Source organism: Fukomys damarensis, unplaced genomic scaffold, assembly GCF_012274545.1.
Source record: "Fukomys damarensis isolate Sample0158 unplaced genomic scaffold, DMR_v1.0_HiC HiC_scaffold_4, whole genome shotgun sequence".
NCBI classification, from domain to species: Eukaryota; Metazoa; Chordata; class Mammalia; order Rodentia; family Bathyergidae; genus Fukomys; species Fukomys damarensis.
Genome location: NW_022900916.1, coordinates 15,171,657 through 15,177,665, shown reverse-complemented (window position 1 = coordinate 15,177,665; position 6,009 = coordinate 15,171,657).

Below are 6,009 nucleotides of genomic sequence, written 5' to 3'. Positions count from 1 at the left end.
CTTTTTACAGCATCCATGCGTGACTCCTATAGACCCTAGCAACGTTTAATCACTTTTCAAATGAAACCTGACCGTTACATGAGTACTTGAAAGACTCCTACTATAAGGGACAAATGCAAGATGGCTTGATTAATACTGATGGAGAATACAGCAAGTGTTCCGAGTTGTCTCCAAAGAAACAAAAATATATCACATTATAAAATTATATGCTAACTTCAATCTGAAAAAAAAAACTAGGTTAAAAAGATATTTGGATTTGGGACACACTACTCCAAAATAGGTAGAAAATTCAGAAATGCCATCCCAAAATATATTTTGGCAGAATGATTATTTGATTTCTCCTTTTTATTTTTTTGTACCGGGGATTGAACTCAGGTCCTTGCACTTACGAGGCAGGCAGTGGAACCACGGTGATAAATCCCCAGCAGAATGACTATTTTGAACTGATTGTTTTTGGAAATCAGCAAACACAGGAGAAGCTCTGAAATAATAGTCCTTACCCTTTAATAAGAGAAACGTATGACTATAAAGGAAATCTCCACTTATAAGGATTCTTCTCAGGGACTTTTAAACAATGGAGAAGGCATGGATTGAAACCAGTAAACCCTGATGCCACAATTTTTAAAATTTTGAGACAGGGTGTCTTTTTGGTGTAGATCTAAAATTTCCCTCAAAAGCCTTATGTATTCAGAGGTAGGGCTTTGGGAGGAGTTTGGGTCGTGGAAGTACTACACCCATTGATGGGTTCATAGTTCAATGTTCTAATATGAGGTGTGGTCTGGTTGAAGGATGTGTGTCACTGGGGGATTGGTCTAGAAAGGCGGTATTTTTAAAAAATTCTCCTGGCTTTATTGAGATATAATTAATAAACATTGCATATATTGAAGGTATACATTTATATACATCTCACAGTGGCTTTGTTGGCCTATGGCCTCTTTTTTTAAAAAGTACATGTTTGCAGTACAAAGTGATTACATTCATTGTGGGGCATTGCTACATGCACGTCACACATATTTATCCTTTTTGCTTTCCCTTTTCCCCTCAGCTCTCTGCCCTCCCTCCATCTCTCATGGGAAAGGTGTATTTTTTGCCCACATCTCCTTCTCTCCTTCTGTTGTTGGCAGCCATAGGTTGAACAACTTTCCTCTGCCAGGCCCTTCTACCATGTCTTTTCTGCCTTGGAACCAGTCAGCCATGAATTAAACCTTATAAAACCGCGAGGCAAAATAGACCTTTTTTCCTTTAAATTGTAAGTGTCAGATATTTTGTTTCAGTATTGGCAAGTGTGAAGTTGCCCAGGTTGGTCTTATATTTGTATCCCTCTTGCCTCAATTTCCAAAGCAGCTGGGACTGTAGGCATGCACCAACATCTCTCGTTGCTTTAACAAAAAATTGGTATTTAAATCTGAAGTTTAAACTATCTTTTTGAGATGTACTCTTGACACTTATCCCTGGTGATTTTCCTCTTTGAGATTTCCCTCAGTTTCTTCCATGTATACAGGAAGTGCTATGGTTTGAATGTATCCCCTAAAAACCACTGTTGGAAACTTAATGCCCAGTGCAGTAGTGCTGCGAAGTTAGTTATAATGAAATGTAATTAGGTCACAAGGGCTCTGCCCCAATGCATGTTCTTTATAGGAGAGGATATGTTACCAGAATCAAATGTTTGGCTGCCCCACGAGAAGGCCAACATTTAGGACAGTTGGTAGGAAGGAATCAAGTTTACTCAAAGCCAACTCCAAAACTGATGGAGGGGCTTAGCCCTCAGAGCTCCACCTTTGGGGCTTATGATTGTGAGACTCTTGTATGCAGAGAAGAAAGGAGGTACACTGAGGCTACAGGCCAGCTGAGGGCTTCCTCTGCTGACTTCCCCAGAACACTGCAATAGACCTCACCTCCTGGGGTCAGCTCCTACATTTTCTCTGAAGACACAATACTTCTCTGCAAATTAATTTATGCGCTTTATGTTAGCTGATGACACAACGGTGCCATGTACCACAGAACTAAAGAAAGGAGGGGTGCTTGGGAGGCTGAGGCAGGAGGATCGCTGTGAGTTTGAGACCAGCCTGGGCTGCATAGTGAGTTCCGGATCAGTCTCAACTACTTAGTGAGACCCTGTCTCAAAAAATCAAACCCCCCCCACAAAAAAGAAAGGGGGTGCTGCACAGAGGTCTCCAAGTGTTTTGGTTTCTAAGGAAAGATCATTTAGAATGCCAGGCAATAGGGGGGAGATGCTAAGGAGTTTGGAAAAGGAAAGAAGGCAAAGGGGGTGATAAAGAGTTTGAGACCCCTGGGCTGCATAGTGAGTTCCGGATCAGTCTCAACTACTTAGTGAGACCCTGTCTCAAAAAATCAAACCCCCCCCACAAAAAAGAAAGGGGGTGCTGCACAGAGGTCTCCAAGTGTTTTGGTTTCTAAGGAAAGATCATTTAGAATGCCAGGCAATAGGGGGGAGATGCTAAGGAGTTTGGAAAAGGAAAGAAGGCAAAGGGGGTGATAAAGGACAATTCTGAGGGAGCCTCTGTTGCAGGTGTATCACAAAAGGGCTAATTTGGCCCCTTATTCTCTTTCCTCTCCCTTTTCCTCTCTGCTTTTTCTGCCATAGGAAGACACAGCAAGAACAGCCTCACCAGATGGTGGCCTTCTGATCTTGGGCTTCTCAGCCTCCAGAACCATGAGACAGTAAATTTATGTTCATTATACATTACTCAGCTTGTGGTATTCCATTACAGTAGCAAAAACTAGACCAAGACAAAAGATACATATTTTATTAAACTTCTGTTTCTTCTTGTTAATCTAGCTCAGTCCTAGCTAAGAGCTACAATTATTTCTCCTCTCCTATCGCTTGATATTGAGTTATAGGCTTAACTGATTTAGATTTGTTTTGTATTAGTTGTTTGGGTATGATTTTTAGGTAATATGTAAAAGAAAACTGCCCGTAACTAAGGGACAACTGAGATTGCAGGCTGCAATGCACAAACAAGAGCTCATTTTAATATATTAAATAAATACTTGATGGATTCATTTATAATCACTTACACAGTATTCTCAGTGTACCCGGCATGATGCTTTAAGAAAATGCAGTTTTCACCTCAGGAATTTTAAAGTTATCTGCAGCAATCACTCATAGATGGTGGTGAGAATAGTATAATACAGAGAATGTCAGAGTCACCTAAGACACCTCAGCTCAGCCCTCACAGAGTTAGCAAGACCAGGGATGTTTAGAGAAGCGTGTTTCAGGCAGAGTGAGTAACAAGCGCATGGTTGAAAGGCAGGAGAGCAGATAATGTTCTGGAAATTGTAAGTCCTCTGTGTGGCTACACCGTAGAATGGAAGGAAGGGATGGCAAGAGAGGAGGAGAGGAGGCAAGTAGGAGCGGCCATGAATGGATCTACTGTGACAAGCTGCAGAGCCAGGGCTTCGGTTTCCGTGCAGCATTGTAAGCAAGGGAGCTCTGTGATCAAATTTGCTTTTTAGAAAGATCAGTCAGGCATCAGGGTGGGGAAGGGATTGTTAACCCCAAGGCTTTCTAGTGTGTATTTCATTAATGATCTAGCCCAGAGTTCCATCTGATTCTTGCAATCTTTCTTTACAGACTTTGTTGTGTAGCCACAGTGTTCCTGCATTTGGAGTGCAAGTCTGTGACTGTGATAAGGGAGGAATAAAAAGAAATGAAAGGGAAAGTGATGCTATGAAGCCGGAATTCAGGGGTAGTAAACTACGACATAAATGCCCATGTCTGGCACCTATTACTGTGAGTAAAATTTTGTCGGCACACAGCCATACCCACTTGTTTCCATACTGTGTAGAGCTGCTTTTGTGCTGTAATCATGCAGTTATGACATATGAGGGCCACTACAGGGCAGCAGCAGGCAGAATCCTGGGCCCTTATCTAATACTCACTAAACTGTGTTTTCTTCTGGGGCCGTCAGAGACTAAAAAGCCATTTTTGCTATGAACCATGACTTTACTTGGGCCTACAGATGCCCAATAGGTAACTAAAGTGAGAGCAAAGCTTGACCTTCATTTTGTATTCTTCATTACTCTAAAGTTTGGGTCCAATCTCTTCTGAGCTCTGCATAGGGGTATGTCCATCATTTAGAGAGTGTCTTTCTAGGAGCTGGCTGGACAGGATTTATCAGCCTCTAATTTACAGGATCTCATCCTTTTTAAGCCTGAGGATGCCAATGTTATTGACCCATGCTAGCTAGGTCAACTGACTGGGCAAGTAGGTGATATCCAGGACATGAGCATAAAACAGTTCTCAAGCCCTTCACCTGGGACCAATCAGAAAATGCTATCTTCAATTCTTTAGGCAGAAAACCAAGCAGGTTTTGTATGTATGTATGTATGTATGTATGTATGTATGTATGTATTTATTTATTTATTGGTACAGGGGATCAAACTCAGGTTCTTGCACTTGTGAGGCAGGCAGTCGAACCACTGAGCTAAATCCCCAGCCCCCAACCAGGTTTTTGATAGATGGCCTACAGCTGACATCAGCTTGAAGAATGAGGGGCACAGAAGATGTCTGCCATTAACCTTATGGCCACTGTGAACTCTCTCAGTGGACTGCGCTCACTCTACAAAGTGTATTTCTTTTCCTACCTTTAGTAAATGTACAACCTCACTATACTTTCTTTGCATGTCATGTCCAACTCATTGTTCAGGACACCAAGAACCTAGAAAAAGCCTATAGAACCCCAGAACCCAGTAAGAAAATATGAGGTTTACAGGGGTATTCAGCTACACCTAGAAGTCGCCAGCCAGTATTCTAAGCCTGTGATCACCTGGATTCCAGGGAAAGCAAGCCCCACGTGGTTGAGACGACGACAGACAAAGATAATCATTTCCTGAAAACAAAACCATCCCACAGCCATAAAGATTCTAGAACTATGACACTAGGTCTGCAATAATGACAACAGGACCCCAGCCCACCAGCTAACCCTTGAAAGCTGGTTTCTTGCCTTTGTGGATGGGCCAGTCTGAACCCCTGTGTGTCCCTTCTGGCCCCCTAGGCTGAAGTCCTTCCTAATCTTCCCTCTGACTTTTAATTAAAGCTTTTTTCTTCTATAAACATTTCCTCTAGTTTATATTTCCATTTCTACTAAAGCAAGGGCCCATGCTAGCTCTGTGAGAGAGTGTATAGAATACAAAACAGAACTTATTTACTCTGGCTCTTAGAAAAAGTTTAACCCTCAATTTAAGGGTTCAAAATTTATATGCCAACCTACTTTGTTTCTTTTATTACTTATTCCCTATACTGTATAGCATTCAAACTAATTTACATAAATGTTTATGGCTAGCCTGAGGCAAATCTTCAAAGTTTGGAAGCTGTGCTGGTAATAATACTTGTGATGATGGTTGTATAGTGCCATGCTGAAGATCACAGACATCGCAGGAATTCTTAAAATCTTCCAAGAACAAACAAAAAGATCTGGTTTATATGGTTTTGAACTTATTTTTGTTCAACGGAAAATACTTGATAACAGATCAATTTTTAAATATTCTGCATAACTTTTAGGACCTTGAATTTAAAAATTATAGAGTAGGCATAAATTTGGGGTTTGAACATTATAGTGCAAATTATTGTTTTTTTGTTGGTTTTGTTTTGTTTTGAATTTTATTTCATTTTAATTTTTTTTGTACTGGGGATTGAATCCAGAGCCTTCACACTAAGCTATATACCCATCCCCCATATTTGGTTTTTTAATTTTGAGAAAGAGTCACACTAAATTGCTTAGTTGCTCAGTCTGGGCTTGAACTTGCAACTTCCAGTCATCTTGCCTCAGCCTCCTAGAGTTTTGGAATTATAGGCACGTGCCATCACACCTGGCTAAGTACACTTTTTACTGGATTCCTTGTTTGGTGCTTTTGGTCTTAGCACAATGTCTTACTTCTGGGAAAAATGGAAGTATTTTTCTTTGACTGATTTCAGTAGCTCCTTAGAGTTCCTCCTCTACATTAGACCACCTTTGATTGCATCAGATAGGCACCTTACACAGATGC